The following is a 17,891-nucleotide window of genomic DNA, read 5'->3' as shown; positions in this document are numbered from 1 at the left end:
TTTTTCAAATAAAACCAAATAATCCACAAATAAGATGAAATCAACTGATGCACAAGTGTCTGGGATAAAGCCCATGTACATTTAATATTCAGCTGTTTACTCTAACAATTGGCAGAAATTCACAGAGGAAATCCTGCTCAATTTGAAGCACACCATCATATAAAACTCCATGCACTGACTCTTAAAGTTCATCTAGTGCTAAGGAAGACTGTCCACACAGACTAGCTTTATACGTTGAGTGTTTTTATTTAATAGAGAATCACAGAATCACACTTTTCATTGCAGTGATTTGATTGGCCATTTGGGCTGTCACTCATTTATCTGAGTCACTCACCCTAGTAACCAAAATGTATTTAAAATACATTTATTTCATATTAAGTATACTACAAATCCATTAACATATTTACTGACATATCACTTGACACTTACTGATATAAAATGTATAATTTGACTTTATTTGGAGTACGTCTTTATTGCACAATGCACATTTTTTAATATTAAGCCTACAATGTGTTTTAATATCAATATTGGTAAGGACCGTATGATCTCTGTATAATATCAGTCTTTAAATGCAAGATATTTAAAGTGTACTTGCAATAGTTCAATTTTAGCACAATCAAATATAATTATCGTTAGTTGAATTTCAACACTATTTCTGGATGACTAAAGACAGTACACTAAGTACAAAATTTGTTGGTCCAATTTAGAAGACTTATATATCAATATCAGTATATCAATTTAGTTAGGTATTTATATTATTTAAATGTATTTTTAGTATTTTTAGCATAAAATAAATGTATTTCAAATACATTTTGGTTTATTTATTGTTCACTAGTGCAGATTGGGACAATTGCAAAACATTTAAAAATTTATTTTAGCTTTTATCGCCTGTAGCCAGCAGGGGGCGGTGGAGGTATAAGCAATATTTTTTTTCTCTGATCTTAATATTTTGAAGTCATCCTCTAGCACAGTGCTTCTCAACCGGGGGCCCAGGAGTCAACCTACTAGCAGGCCACAGCACACTTTTAAGGGGCCACAAGCGTTAAAATAAGATAAAACAGCTAAAAATCCAAAAGTCAGTCACAGTCCGTAATCAATCACAGAGTTTTAAGTTTGAAAACATTTTGTTCTTGAAACTTCTGGAATTACAGAACATAAATATTTTAATTGCACTTATTTCTAATCAGTTCTACTTTTAGTAGTTTTGTCATTACAGCAGAAGTACCAGAAATGTCTTTATATGGCTTTGAACGGTGTCATGGAGAATGGAGGCCTTGGAGTCAAAAAGGTTAAGAACATCTACTCTAGTGTGACACTAGAAATACATCATTTCTGTAGCTTTTATGTACAGAGTTGTGCAGAGCCTTAGGCAGAAAAGACAGCAGTGCTTCTGCTCTTAAGGGGTCGTGCGTTTATTTCTGTCGTAGTCTTTCATTCTCTCATTTTGTTCTTTGTGGCCCGTGGGCAATCAGAAATTCTGGGCCTGATGGGAAGCTTTTACTGGAGCAGGTCAGAGAAGGACAAAGCAGCCTGGAGCTTCCCCAGAACGAGAGGAAGACAGGGGGAAAACAGGAGAAAGAAACACAAATAGAGGATAGGAAGGAGAGGGCTGGGGAAAGATGTCAAGAGACGGAGACACAGAGGTTCCCTTGAGAGGGACTGTCCCTCTGCAGATTGTGAGCGTGTGTGTGTGTGTGTGTGTCAGAGAGAGAGAGAGAGAAGCACACTTGGGAACTGAGAGGACCAGCAGAAGTTCTCTGCTCTATCTGATATCTCCAGGTGATGTCTTATCTCATCATTTTTGTGTCTGGCTGATTTATTTGTATAGCACTTTGCACTATATGCATCGTGTCGAAGCAGCTTTACAGAAAGTCGTACTGTTATGCCTTAGAGCTTTACCTTAGAGCAAGTTTTAGGGCTGGGGTGATATGGTGATATAAAATAATGATCCGAGTTATTCTATCATTATTGCATTTATGGTGTTGTCTAGCACATAGTGCCACAGTGACTCTGGCTTTTAAATAAGATATTTAAATATTGGTCTGTATTGTTCTATTAAGATTTAAATGTTGGTCAGTTTCATTCTGAGCAATAGTAAGTGTTTCTCAAAAAGTGATAAGTGAAAATATCAGATACAAAGTCTGAAAAGTCTGATGTTCTGGCAAGAGAGCTAAATAAGAGGTTTAGATTTTAGGTTTTGTTGTAAGCAAAAGTCAATTTGTCATAAAGCATCATGGAAGATACGATTGGAAATTTCCAGTGTTTAACATTTTCCAAATTTAATTTGTAGTCACTTAAACAAGAAATATGCAATGGGGTTCCTTACTGTGGTTGAAAATGTCATGTATCGTGGTAAAGATTTTGGTCTACAACAACCTAAAATTAACTTTAAAAAGGGAGCTGCTAGAAAATCAAAAGGCATATTGATTTAATCATTATGTCAACAGTGGCATGGAACAAAAAACAATGTTGCTAGTAACATAATATACTTATTTTAAAGAAGTACACCTATTTTGATGTGTCGACTAACATACAAAAGCATATGTAAAGTACTTGATGATAATTTTATATGTAGTGTGCTATTCGATATTACATTTCAAGTTAATATGTTTTAAATGCACTAAATTGCAACTTCATCATTAGATATGTGTAATTGCAAATATATTTAAATACTTGCTAGAAATTACATCAAATATATTGTAGTTTAACATAAATTAGTGCTGTCAAATCGATTAATTGCGATTAATCACAACTTAAAAGTTTGTGATTTATATAATATGTGTGTGTATACACTATATTGCCAAAAGTATTGGGACACCGCTCAAAATCATTTGAATTCAGGTGTACAAACACTTTTTTGGCCACAGGTGTATAAAATCAAGCACTAGGCATGCAATTCAATTCAATTAACTTTATTGATGGGGAAATTTGTCTTGGACTCTGGTGCCCACATAAACGTACACTGATCAAAGACATAATACACACAAACCATACACGTAAAAAAAAAAAAACATTGCATTTATAAAAATACATACTACTTATTTAAAAGTCTAATTGTCTAACATAGGCATCCTGTATCGTCTGCCAGAAGGCAGCAACTCATATTCTAAATTTAAATTATGCAAAGAATCAGATACAATCTTGGTAGCTACCCTGATGACCGACTGCTCATATGAATACTCCAATGATTGGTATTTCCTTTTTCCCATGATTCTCATCTTTACCAGACGAGCAAGTTTAGCTTTGGACTGAACTGTTATGTTACCAAACCACAGAGTGTATACAGGGAGCTGGTCATATAATTAAAATATCATCAAAAAGTTGATTTATTTCACTAATTCCATTCAAAAAGTGAAACTTGTATATTATATTATATTCATTCATTACACACAGACTGATATATTTCAAATATTTATTTCCTTTAATTTTGATGATTATAACTGACAACTAAGGAAAATCCCAAATTCAGTATCTCAGAAAATTAGAATATTTCTTAAGACCAATACAAAGAAAGCATTTTTAGAAATCTTGGCCAACTGAAAAGTATGAACATGAAAAGTATGAGCATGTCCAGCACTCAATACTTAGTTGTGTCTCCTTTTGCCTGAATTACTGCAGCAATGCGGCGTGGCATGAGGAGATCAGTCTGTGGCACTGCTCAGTAGGGCTGTAATCAACCAAAGAAAATCTTGGTCGACTGAAGTCCTGAAATTTTCGACTAAAAAATGACGTTAGGAAAAAAAAGTTAAATTAATTAGCTGCGCACTGTGCGCAGTACTTGGTAGCCTTGTTGTCTGCATAAATGAGTTATAAATAAACATAAAAAATTTGTAGGCTATTTGCAGTATATTAAATAGTTTTTGAGCTGATTATTTTGCACTGAAATGAGTCTGACACACGAGTCTGTGTCAGCTCTGACAGCGTCGCATCAAGTGCACCTGCGCAATATCATAGCCTATGACTTCCCAAAATATAGTACTATTGTCAACTAGATATCATCACAAGAACTTTTGAGGAATATGCAACATAATTTAGACAATGGTTTTTGTCATATGTATTATAATAACTGACAGACAGTATAATTTCAGCCGCTCTGTGCAGCTCGAACATAGGATCAGCTGAGCTCAGCTTCGCGGCTGAGACACGAATAGACTATTAACTTAAAGCTTTTACTCTTAAACACAAAAGGCACGTCCACTTTAATAAAAAATGAATATTTATTAAACAAGCCAGATCAAGAGCAGAAAAAAACGCTCTCACAATTAAATAAATAATATAAGTTACAGAAAACTAGCCTTCTTCAATCTGTCTCTCTTCTCCAGTGGGTTGGGCTAATCCAAAAGTGAAAACAATGGGGGTGTTCTGAAGACAGACTGTTACCTGTGAAACAGGGGTGCTCTGAAAACACCCCCATTAGCAATTAGTGCTTTCCACCTGATGAAATGAACGCGGCGCGGCAAAACTGATGAAATGAACACGGCAAAACTGATGAAATGAACGCGGCAAAACGGACAGTACAGATCCACTTTTGTGGCACGACTGAAGCGTGGTGTTGTGACGCTTCCCCTCATGTGTATGTTGATGGGCGTTCCTCAAGTTTACCGCTATGGTCGTGCGTTTGAGCCAGCGGGAATGAAAAAAAAGGACCGGCGAGAGACTTCTCTTCGCCAGTTGGTTGGGCTAATCCAAAAGAAGTGAAAACAATGGGGGTGTTCTGAAGACAGACTGATACCTGTGAAACAGGGGTGCTCTGAAAACACCCCCATTAGCAATTAGTGCTTTCCACCTGACGAAATGAACGCGGCGCGGCAAAACTGATTAAATGAACGCGGCAAAAACTAATTAAATGAACGCTGCAAAAAATCGACCAATCAAAATTTTGGTCGAGCCAGAACGTATCGACCAATAATCGACTAATCGACTGGGAGATTACAGCCCTACTGCTCAGGTGTTATGAGAGCCCAGGTTGCTCTGATAGTGGCCTTCAGCTCTTCTGCATTGTTGGGTCTGGCATATCGCATCTTCCTCTTCACAATAAGGTCAGGCGAGTTTGCTGGCCAATTAAGAGCAGGGATACCATGGTCCTTTAACCAGGTACTGGTTGCTTTGGCACTGTGTGCAGGTGCCAAGTCCTGTTGGAAAATGAAATCTGCATCTCCATAAAGTTGGTCAGCAGCAGGAAGCATGAAGTGCTCTAAAACTTCCTGATATACGGCTGCGTTGACCTTGAACCTCAGAAAACACAGTGGACCAACACCAGCAGATGACATGGCACCCCAAACCATGACTGACTGTGGAAACTTTACACTGGAACTCAAGCAACGTGGATTGTGTGCCTCTCCTCTCTTCCTCCAGACTCTGGGACCCTGATTTCCAAAGGAAATGCAAAATTGATTTTCATCAGAGAACATAACTTTGGACCACTCAGCAGCAGTCCAGTCCTTTTTGTCTTTAGCCCAGGCGAGACGCTTCTGACGCTGTCTGTTGTTCAAGAGTGGCTTGAAACAGGAGTGCGACAGCTGAAACCCATGTCTTGCATGCGTCTGTGCGTAGTGGTTCTTGAAGCACTGACTCCAGCTGCAGTCCACTCTTGTGAATCTCCCCCACATTTTTGAATGGGTTTTGTTTCACAATCCTCTCCAGGGTGCGGTTATCCCTATTGCTTGTACACTTTTTATCTACCACATCTTTTCCTTCCCTTCGCCTCTCTATTAATGTGCTTGGACACAGAGCTCTGTGAACAGCCAGCCTCTTTTGCAATGACCTTTTGTGTCTTGCCCTCCTTGTGCAAGGTGTCAATGGTCGTCTTTTGGTCAACTGTCAGGTCAGCTTCTTCCCCATGATGGTGTAGCCTACAGAACTAGACTGAGAGACCATTTAAAGCCTTTGCAGGTGTTTGGAGTTCATCAGCTGATTAGAGTGTGGCACCAGGTGTCTTCAATATTGAACCTTTTCACAATATTCTTATTTTCTGATATACTGAATTTGGGATTTTCCTTAGTTGTCAGTTATAATCATCAAAATGAAAAGAAATAAACATTTGAGATATATCAGTCTGTGTGTAATGAATGAATATAATATACAAGTTTCACTTTTTGAATGAAATTAGTGAAATAAATTAACTTTTTATGATATTCTAATTATATGACCAGCACCTGTACATAGTGTAGCCTGGTATAAGAGGTACTTTATTTTCTGTTCTTGATGTAGCCATGTCTCCGTTAGCACCACAATGCCAGCTTCACGGTACTCATAGCACACCTTGGCATTAATGCTCTATTTTCCTTCTCAGTGAATGCACATTCCCCATAACAACCGAGGCCTGCTGCCTCTCCTTCTGACGTGTTGTCATATTCCTCCTCTTCTGCCCCTCTTTCGTGAATGCTTCCGACAAAATAACTGCTCTTCCACTGCCGCGGTGAAGTAGATCTATGAATTAGAGCGGAGACTGAGAGCCAAGCCTTCTCATCCAACATCAGTGCCTGACCTCACAAATGCGTTTCTAGAAGAATGGTCAAAAATTCCCATAAACACACTCCTAAACCTTGAGGAAAGCCTTCCCAAAAGAGTTAAAGCTGTTAGAGCTGCAAAGGGTGGGCCAGCTCCATATTAAACCCTACGGATTAAGAATTAGATGTCATTAAAGTTCATGTGCATGTAAAGGCAGGCGTCCCAAAACCTGGCAATATAGTGTACATACATACATATTATATAAACACAAACTTTTATGTTATATGCGATTCATAGATTTGACAGCACTACCATAACTGCTTGTCATTTTCATTTAATTGTAATTAACTTGTAATTAAGTATGCAAAAGCATTACATTTCAGTTTGCATTTATTCTTTTAAAATATATTCTGTAATAAGTGCTCTTTTTTAAAGATGTTTAAGTGCACTTCTTTGTCACAAGGGTAACATGCACTTACCAGCATATACTGTTGTTCATCATCAGGCTAAGTTGCTGCTGAATACTGAATAGGTGTTGATATGTAAATGTGGGTGGTCATATGTTAATGAGCTCATGGCTGTGATCTTGTTGTTATTGCAGTTTGGTTTCACTAAATGTTCTGAGTGGACTTGGAGGGTGTTTTTTATTGTGAATGATAGAATATATCTAGATTACAGACCAAACTCTTGTACTACAAAACAGCAAGAACTAATACTTTTGTCATTTTATCAATTTAAGAATCAGTTTAAGTTGTATGTAGTTGAATAGAGTCAAAACACAATAGTGAACTAGATTAAAAAGTTTGTCGAGACAAACTTTAAGTTGGCTTGGGAAGTTGACCAGAAGGTTTGAAAAAGCTTTTTAAAAAGTTTAAAATTTTCAGTTTAAAGTAGTTTAAAAGGTTGACTGTTTTGAAGTTAATACAGTCTATCAGAAGATAGATAGATAGATAGATAGATAGATAGATAGATAGATAGATAGATAGATAGATAGATAGATTAACACAGTTTACCCCGCTCTAGTATGATTTGCCCCAGTTTACCCCGCTCTAGTATGATTTACCCCAGTTTACCCAGCTCTAGTATGATTTACCCCAGTTTACCCCGCTCTAGTATGATTTACCCCAGTTTACCCAGTTCTAGTATGATTTACCCCAGTTTACCCAGCTCTAGTATGATTTACCCCAGTTTACCCCGCTCTAGTATGATTTACCCCAGTTTACCCAGTTCTAGTATGATTTACCCCAGTTTACCCAGTTCTAGTATGATTTACCCCAGTTTACCCAGCTCTAGTATGATTTACCCCAGTTTACCCCGCTCTAGTATGATTTGCCCCAGTTTACCCCGCTCTAGTATGATTTACCCCAGTTTACCCAGCTCTAGTATGATTTACCCCAGTTTACCCCGCTCTAGTATGATTTACCCCAGTTTACCCAGTTCTAGTATGATTTACCCCAGTTTACCCAGCTCTAGTATGATTTACCCCAGTTTACCCCGCTCTAGTATGATTTACCCCAGTTTACCCAGTTCTAGTATGATTTACCCCAGTTTACCCAGTTCTAGTATGATTTACCCCAGTTTACCCAGCTCTAGTATGATTTACCCCAGTTTACCCCGCTCTAGTATGATTTACCACAGTTTACCCCGTGCTAGTATGATTTACCCCAGTTTACCCCGCTCTAGTATGATTTACCACAGTTTACCCCGTGCTAGTATGATTTACCCCAGTTTACCCAGTTCTAGTATGATTTACCCCAGTTTACCCCGTGCTAGTATGATTTACCCCAGTTTACCCAGCTCTAGTATGATTTACCCCAGTTTACCCCGCTCTAGTTTACCCTGTGCTAGTATGATTTACCCCAGTTTACCCAGTTCTAGTATGATTTACCCCAGTTTACCCAGCTCTAGTATGATTTACCCCAGTTTACCCAGCTCTAGTATGATTTACCCCAGTTTACCCAGCTCTAGTATGATTTACCCCAGTTTACCCCGTGCTAGCATGATTTACCCCAGTTTACCCCGTGCTAGTATGATTTACCCCAGTTTACCCCGTGCTAGTATGATTTACCCGTTTACCCCGCTCTAGTATGATTTACCCCAGTTTACCCCGCTCTAGTATGATTTTATTTTGGTTTAGATTAGAAATATTAGATAGAACGGAAGTTTGAGTCTCAGTTGATTAGAAATAGTAGTTCATAGAATGGCAGCTTCTTTGAGTCTAATGGGCTTCAGTGTTTAGATTTGAATTTTTGTCAGTTGGAGTTTGAACAGTCTTGGCTCATCTGAACATTCCGTCAATGAAAGTCAATGGGATTTTTTTGAGTTTTGATCGTCATTTTTAGGAAAACCGTGAGTCGGATCAGTTAGAAAAGATATAGCATACCGAGTCAGACTAGTTTGAAGGTCTGAGCCGAGTTTGGAGTATGTGGAGTTAAAGCTCTAGGAGGAGATAGAGTTGTAAATTTGAGTAAGAAATATAATAATAACTAGATAAAAAAGTTCGTCGAGACAAACTTTAAGTTGGCTTGGAAAAGCTAGACCAGAAAGTTTGAAATAGTTTGAAAAGTTTGAAATAAATTGTTTGAAATAGTTTGAAAAGTTTAAAGTTTGAAATAGTTTGAGTTTTAGTAGTATAGATAGATAGATAGATAGATAGATAGATAGATAGATAGATAGATAGATAGATAGATAGATAGATAGATAGATAGATAGATAGATAGATAGATAGATAGATAGATAGATAGATAGATAGATAGAAATATTCAGATGATAGATAGATAGATAGATAGATAGATAGATAGATAGATAGATAGATAGATAGATAGATAGATAGATAGATAGATAGATAGATAGATAGATAGATAGATAGATAGAAATAGTCAGATGATAGATAGATAGATAGATAGATAGATAGATAGATAGATAGATAGATAGATAGATAGATAGATAGATAGATAGATAGATAGATAGATAGATAGATAGATAGATAGATAGATAGATAGATAGATATAGTCAGATGATAGATAGAAATAGTCAGATGATAGATAGAAATAGTCAGATGATAGATAGAAATAGTTAGATGATAGATAGAAATAGTCAGATGATAGATAGAAATAGTCAGATGATAGATAGAAATAGTCAGATGATAGATAGAAATAGTCAGATGATAGATAGAAATAGTCAGATGATAGATAGAAATAGTCAGATGATAGATAGAAATAGTCAGATGATAGATAGAAATAGTCAGATGATAGATAGAAATAGTCAGATGATAGATAGAAATAGTTAGATGATAGATAGAAATAGTCAGATGATAGATAGAAATAGTCAGATGATAGATAGATAGATAGATAGATAGATAGATAGATAGATAGATAGATAGATAGATAGATAGATAGATAGATAGATAGATAGATAGATAGATAGATAGATAGATAGATAGATAGATAGATAGATAGATAGATAGATAGATAGAAATAGTCAGATGATAGATAGAAATAGTCAGATGATAGATAGATAGATAGATAGATAGATAGATAGATAGATAGATAGATAGATAGATAGATAGATAGATAGATAGATAGATAGAAATAGTCAGATGATAGATAGAAATAGTCAGATGATAGATGATAGATAGATAGATAGATAGATAGATAGATAGATAGATAGATAGATAGATAGATAGATAGATAGATAGATAGATAGATAGATAGATAGATAGATAGATAGATAGATAGAAAGCTAGGCTACTAAGGAGGTTGCTAGGGTGGTTGCCGTGCGGTTGCTAGGGTACTCAGGTGGTTGCTAAGGTCTTGCTATGTGGTTGCTAGGGTGGTTGCTATGCAGTTGCTAAGGTAGTGCTCTAGTATGATTTACCCCGTTCTAGAATGATTTGCCCCAGTTTACCCCGCGCTAGTATGATTTGCCCCAGTTTACCCCGCTCTAGAATGATTTGCCCCAGTTTACCCCGTGCTAGTATGATTTGCCCCAGTTTACCCCGCTCTAGAATGATTTGCCCCAGTTTACCCCGTGCTAGTATGATTTGCCCCAGTTTACCCCGCTCTAGAATGATTTGCCCCAGTTTACCTCGCGCTAGAATGATTTGCCCCAGTTTACCTCGTGCTAGAATGATTTGCCCCAGTTTACCCCGCTCTAGAATGATTTGCCCCAGTTTACCCCGTGCTAGTATGATTTGCCCCAGTTTACCCCGCTCTAGAATGATTTGCCCCAGTTTACCTCGCGCTAGAATGATTTGCCCCAGTTTACCTCGCGCTAGTATGATTTGCCCCAGTTTACCCCGTGCTAGAATGATTTGCCCCAGTTTACCCCGTGCTAGTATGATTTGCCCCAGTTTACCCCGTGCTAGTATGATTTGCCCCAGTTTACCCCGCTCTAGAATGATTTGCCCCAGTTTACCTCGTGCTAGAATGATTTGCCCCAGTTTACCCCGCTCTAGAATGATTTGCCCCAGTTTACCCCGCTCTAGAATGATTTGCCCCAGTTTACCCCGCTCTAGAATGATTTGCCCCAGTTTACCCCGTGCTAGTATGATTTGCCCCAGTTTACCCCGCTCTAGAATGATTTGCCCCAGTTTACCTCGCGCTAGAATGATTTGCCCCAGTTTACCCCACTCTAGTATGATAGATAGATAGATAGATAGATAGATAGATAGATAGATAGATAGATAGATAGATAGATAGATAGATAGATAGATAGATAGATAGATAGATAGATAGATAGATAGATAGATAGATAGATAGATAGATAGATAGAAATAGTCAGATGATAGATAGATAGATAGATAGATAGATAGATAGATAGATAGATAGATAGATAGATAGATAGATAGATAGATAGATAGATAGATAGATAGATAGATAGATAGATAGATAGATAGATAGATAGATAGATAGAAATAGTCAGATGATAGATAGAAATAGTCAGATGATAGATAGAAATAGTCAGATGATAGATAGAAATAGTCAGATGATAGATAGAAATCAGATGATAGATAGAAATAGTCAGATGATAGATAGAAATAGTCAGATGATAGATAGAAATAGTCAGAAATAGTCAGATGATAGATAGAAATAGTCAGATGATAGATAGAAATAGTCAGATGATAGATAGAAATAGTCAGATGATAGATAGAAATCAGATGATAGATAGAAATCAGATGATAGATAGAAATAGTCAGATGATAGATAGAAATAGTCAGATGATAGATAGAAATAGTCAGAAATAGTCAGATGATAGATAGAAATAGTCAGATGATAGATAGAAATAGTCAGATGATAGATAGAAATAGTCAGATGATAGATAGAAATAGTCAGATGATAGATAGAAATCAGATGATAGATAGAAATCAGATGATAGATAGAAATAGTCAGATGATAGATAGAAATAGTCAGATGATAGATAGAAATAGTCAGATGATAGATAGAAATAGTCAGATGATAGATAGAAATAGTCAGATGATAGATAGAAATAGTCAGATGATAGATAGAAATCAGATGATAGATATAAATCAGATGATAGATAGAAATAGTCAGATGATAGATAGAAATAGTCAGATGATAGATAGAAATAGTCAGATGATAGATAGAAATAGTCAGATGATAGATAGAAATCAGATGATAGATAGATAGATAGATAGATAGATAGATAGATAGATAGATAGATAGATAGATAGATAGATAGATAGATAGATAGATAGATAGATAGATAGATAGATAGATGAGTTTAATGAGTCTCTATGGCTCAGATGTATTTCACAGAATGTCAGTTGGAGTGAGTCTGGGCTTCAGTGTTTAGATTTGAATTTTTGACAGTTGAACAGTTTGAAAATCTGAACATTCCGTCAATGAAAGTCTATGGGAGTTTTTCCAAGTTTTAATCAGCTTTTTTAGGAAAACCGTAAGTCGGATCAGTCTAAAAAGATAAAGCAACCCGAGTCAGACTAGTCTGAAGGTCTGATCCGAGTTTGGTGGATGTAGCTTGAACAGTCTAGGAGGAGTAGCAATTAGTTTTTTAGTCTAAGAAGAATAATAATAATAACTAGAATGTACATTTCCTGAAGAAAATGTGAGTGGTGCTTGCCGTGGCAAAATTCGCCACCCGGATAATGCAAAAAAGGCAAAAAAACATGTCTGTAGGATGTTCTGGGGCTGAGATATGGCTTATTCATGTGTTTGTACGGTTACTAGGGTACTGTAAATGGTTACTAGGGTGTGGCTATACAGTTTATGGTTTGATATTTAAAGAATATTGGCCAGTCTGAGTCAAAAGAGACCACCCTCATGTCTGTACGATGTTCTGGGGCTGAGATATGGCTTGTTAATGTTGATATATGGTTGCTAGGGTGCTGTAGCTGGTTGCTAGGGCGTGGCTATGAAGTTTGAATGTCACTAGTTATTAGCTGCTTGATAGGCCGATTGAAATGAGACCAGCCCCAAGTCTCTGTGATGTTCTGATGCGGAGATATGATCACATAAACCTCTTCTCCATGTTAAGTCAATGGGGACTTGATTGGGACGATTTTTTTCCCGCCGAAAACTAACATCATACACCCGATCGCTTAGAAGAGATATAGCACACCTCTCCTCAATAAGTCGCACGATTTGACACCTCATTCATGGGTCTACGACAAACGGTGCCGGAGGAGTAGCACGCCAAAGTTTCGTCAAGGTGAATAGTAATCACAACACTAGAATGTACATTTCCTGAAGAAAATGTGAGTGGTGCTTGCCGTGGCAAAATTCGCCACCCGGATAATGGAAAAAATCCACCCGGATGCTACTGGGATGCTAAAAAGCCAAGCAACATGTATGTAGGATGTTCTGGGGCTGAGATATGGCTTATTCATGTGTTTGTACGGTTGCTAGGGTACTGTAAATGGTTACTAGGGTGTGGCTATACAGTTTATGGTTTGATATTTAAAGAATATTGGCCAGTCTGAGTCAAAAGAGACCACCCTCATGTCTGTACGATGTTCTGGGGCTGAGATATGGCTTGTAAATGTTGATATATTGTTGCTAGGGCGCTGTAGCTGGTTGCTAGGGCGTGGCTATGAAGTTTGAATGTCACTAGTTATTAGCTGCTTGATAGGCCGATTCAAATGAGACCATCCCCAAGTCTCTGTGATGTTCTGAGGCGGAGATATGATGACATAAACCTCTTCTCCATGTTAAGTCAATGGAGACTTGATTGGGATGATTTTTTTCCCGCCGAAAACTAACATCATACACCCGATCGCTTAGAAAAGATATAGCACACCTCTCCTCAATAAGCCGCACGATTTGACACCTCATTCATGGGTCTACGCCAAACGGTGCCGGAGGAGTAGCGTGCCAAAGTTTTGAAAAGGTGAATAGTAATCACAACACTAGAATGTACATTTCCTGAAGAAAATGTGAGTGGTGCTTGCAGTGGCAAAAAAATCCTCTCGGATGCTACTGGGATGCAAAAAAGCCAAGCAACATGTCTGTAGGATGTTCTGGGGCTGAGATATGGCTTATTCATGTGTTTGTACGGTTACTAGGGTACTGTAAATTGTTACTAGGGTGTGGCTATACAATTTATGGTTTGATATTTAAAGAATATTGGCCAGTCTGAGTCAAAAGAGACCACCCTCATGTCTGTACGATGTTCTGGGGCTGAGATATGGCTTGTTAATGTTGATATATGGTTGCTAGGGTGCTGTAGCTGGTTGCTAGGGCGTGGCTATGAAGTTTGAATGTCACTAGTTAATAGCTGCTTGATATGCCGATTCAAATGAGACCAGCCCCAAGTCTCTGTGATGTTCTGATGCGGAGATATGATCACATAAACCTCTTCTCCATGTTAAGTCAATGGGGACTTGATTGGGACGATTTTTTTCCCGCCGAAAACTAACATCATACACCCGATCGCTTAGAAGAGATATAGCACACCTCTCCTCAATAAGCCGCACGATTTGACACCTCATTCATGGGTCTACGACAAACGGTGCCGGAGGAGTAGCACGCCAAAGTTTCGTCAAGGTGAATAGTAATCACAACACTAGAATGTACATTTCCTGAAGAAAATGTGAGTGGTGCTTGCCGTGGCAAAATTCGCCACCCGGATAATGCAAAAAAGCCAAGAAACATGTCTGTAGGATGTTCTGGGGCTGAGATATAGGTCTTTGTAAACGGTTGCTAGGGTACTCTGTTTGGTTGCCATGGAGTGGCTTGGCAACATCCAATGATGATACTGCTTGTCAGTATGAATGATATAAACCAACCCCCATGTCTCTACGATGTTCTGATGCAGAGATATAGGTCTTGGTAGACGGTTGCTAGTGAACTCTGGTTGGTTGCTATGGAGGGGCTTGGCAGCATCCAATGATGATACTGCTTGTCTGTATGAATGATATAAACCAACCCCCATGTCTCTATGATGTTCTAAGGCAGAGATATAGGTCTTGGTAAACGGTTGCCAGGGTACTCTTTTTGGTTGCTATGGAGGGGCTTGGCAGCATCCAATGATGATACTGCTTGTCTGTATGAATGATATAAACCAACCCCCATGTCTCTACGATGTTCTGAAGCAGAGATAAAGGTCTTGGTATACGGTTGCTAGGGTAATCTGTTTGGTTGCTAGGGGGGCTTGGCAGCATCCAATGATGATACTGCTTGTCTGTATGAATGATATAAACCAACCCCCATGTCTCTATGATGTTCTGAGGCAGAGATATAGGTCTTGGTATATGGTTGCTAGGGTACTCTGTTTGGTTGCTAAGGGGGCTTGGCAGCATCCAATGATGATACTGCTTGTCTGTATGAATGATATAAACCAACCCCCATGTCTCTATGATGTTCTGAAGCAGAGATATAGGTCTTGGTATACGGTTGCTAGGGTACTCTGTTTGGTTGCTAAGGGGACTTGGCAGCATCCAATGATGATACTGCTTGTCTGTATGAATGATATAAACCAACCCCCATGCCTCTATGATGTTCTGAAGCAGAGACATAGGTCTTGGTATACGGTTGCTAGGGTACTCTGTTTGGTTGCTAGGGGGGCTTGGCAGCATCCAATGATGATACTGCTTGTCTGTATGAATGATATAAACCAACCCCCATGTCTCTACGATGTTCTGAAGCAGAGATATAGGTCTTGGTATACGGTTGCTAGGGTACTCTGTTTGGTTGCTAGGGGGGCTTGGCAGCATCCAATGATGATACTGCTTGTCTGTATGAATGATATAAACCAACCCCCATGTCTCTACGATGTTCCGAAGCAGAGATATAGGTCTTGGTATACGGTTGCTAGGGTACTCTGTTTGGTTGCTAGGGGGGCTTGGCAGCATCCAATGATGATACTGCTTGTCTGTATGAATGATATAAACCAACCCCCATGCCTCTATGATGTTCTGAAGCAGAGATATAGGTCTTGGTATACGGTTGCTAGGGTACTCTGTTTGGTTGCTAGGTGGGCTTGGCAGCATCCAATGATGATACTGCTTGTCTGTATGAATGATATAAACCAACCCCCAAGTCTCTACGATGTTCTGAAGCAGAGATATAGGTCTTGGTATACGGTTGCTAGGGTACTCTGTTTGGTTGCTATGGAGTGGCTTTGCAGCATCCAATGATGATACTGCTTGTCAGTATGAATGATATAAACCAACCCCCATGTCTTTACGATGTTCTGATGCAGAGATATAGGTCATGGTAAACGGTTGCTAGGGTGCTTTGTTTGGTTGCTATGGAGTGGCTTGGCATCATCCAATGACAATAATCCAAAGGCTGCTTGTCAGTATTAATGATATAAACCAACCCCCATGTTTCTATGATGTTCTGAGGGAGAGATATAGGTCTTGGTAAACGGTTGCTAGGCTGCTTGATAATGGTTGCTAGGGCGTGGCTAGGAAGTGTTGAAGGTGATTTGTGATTGGCTGTTGATGCCCCGAGTCAAACAAACCCACCCTCGTGTTTCTGTGACACTTCTATCCAAAGATATCCCTTTGATCTCTTTCAATTGAAGTCTATGGGATCAGTTGCTAGGGAGCTGTAAATGGTTGCTAGGGCGTGGCTTCATAGGTTGACAATCATCCTGAGATAGTGATTGGCTGTCTGAGTAAATTGAGCCCACCCCCTTGTCTCTGAGACACTGTGAGCCAGAGCTGTGGTCAATACAAAATCCCTATGCAATTTCCTATTGTAAGAGAAACGCATGAGTTTTATGGGACGTCCCTCCCCATTATAAGTCAATGGGGAAATTTGAGGAAATTTGGGGAGCTCTAGCGCCCCAGGGGTACAACTTATACCCCATTGCGATGTGTCATCTTACAGGGCCTGCCAGCCTCTTCAAATGTGGTGACACACGAGTTTCTACGAAATCCTCGCTCAGAGTTATGAGTCGTTAAAAATTTTCGCAATGTTAAGTCTATGGGATTTTTTTCGCTACTTTTTCGCCCCTGGGGCGAACACCGCACCCCCGACCCCTTAGAAAAGATATAGCACACCATTCCCGAATAAGCCGCACGTTTTGACACCTCATTCATGGGTCTGTGACAAAAACTGTGGGAGGAGTAGCGGGACAAAATGTTGTCCGGAATAAGAATAAGAATAATAATAATAAACCGATCTAAATATTTTTATGGCTTGCTACGCAAGCCCCACTAATAATAAAAATATGGAGAATAACAATATTGATGCATTGCTTCACAAGCAACACTAATATGTATGTTTGAGAGTGATGGTGATGCCTTGCTTCGCAAGGCATCACTAAAACCGTTTTCGGGCTAGATAGTAATAGTGATGCCTTGCTACGCAAGCACCACTAATAAACCGATCCTGGTGAGATATTAAATATTTATGGCTTGCTACGCAAGCCCCAATAATAATTTTAAGTATGGATAATAACAATATTGATGCCTTGCGTGGCAAGCACCACTAATAAGTATGTTTGAGAATGATGGTGATGCCTTGCTGCGCAAGGCATCACTAAAACTCGTTCTGGGGCTAGATAGTAATAGTGATGCCTTGCTACGCAAGCACCACTAACTAGAATGTACATTTCCTGAAGAAAATGTGAGTGGTGCTTGCCGTGGCAAAAAAAATCCTCTCGGATGCTAAGTTGTGTGTACTGGATTCTCACCCGAAACAAAAGAGGCCACCCCCAAGTGTGTACGATGTTCTGGAGCTGAGATATGTCCTATTCATGTGTTTGTACGGTTGCTAGGGTACTCTATATGGTTGCTATGGAGTGGCTATACAATTTATGGGGTGACATTAAAAGACTATTTGCCAGTCTGAGTCAAAAGACCCAACCCCCATGCCTCTACGATGTTCTGATGCAGAGATATAGGTCCTTGTAAACGGTTGCTAGGGTACTCTGTTTGGTTGCTATGGAGGGGCTTGGCAGCATCCAATGATGATACTGCTTGTCTGTATGAATGATATAAACCAACCCCCATG

At 38.9% G+C, this 17,891-nt stretch overlaps 1 protein-coding gene across 3 annotated transcripts in view; it reads left to right on the top strand.

Annotated features, from left to right (window-relative positions):
* rapgef4a (Rap guanine nucleotide exchange factor 4a) overlaps positions 1–17,891 on the top strand; it is a gene marked incomplete at its 5' end in the record, with an annotated part of 307,110 nt that overhangs the window by 33,857 nt on the left and 255,362 nt on the right. The window contains one exon of one of the 3 annotated variants that reach the window (XM_079822459.1): positions 1,672–1,779. The exons of 1 other annotated variant lie outside the window; for it this stretch is intronic. Of the gene's footprint in view, positions 1–1,671; positions 1,780–17,891 lie in introns of those variants that run through there. One more of the 3 variants, XM_079822462.1, reaches the window with a different exon arrangement.

This window comes from Gobio gobio (assembly GCF_949357685.1).
Source record: "Gobio gobio genome assembly, chromosome: 7".
In the NCBI taxonomy this organism is placed as follows: Eukaryota; Metazoa; Chordata; class Actinopteri; order Cypriniformes; family Gobionidae; genus Gobio; species Gobio gobio.
This window is presented reverse-complemented; position numbering and strand designations above follow the sequence as displayed.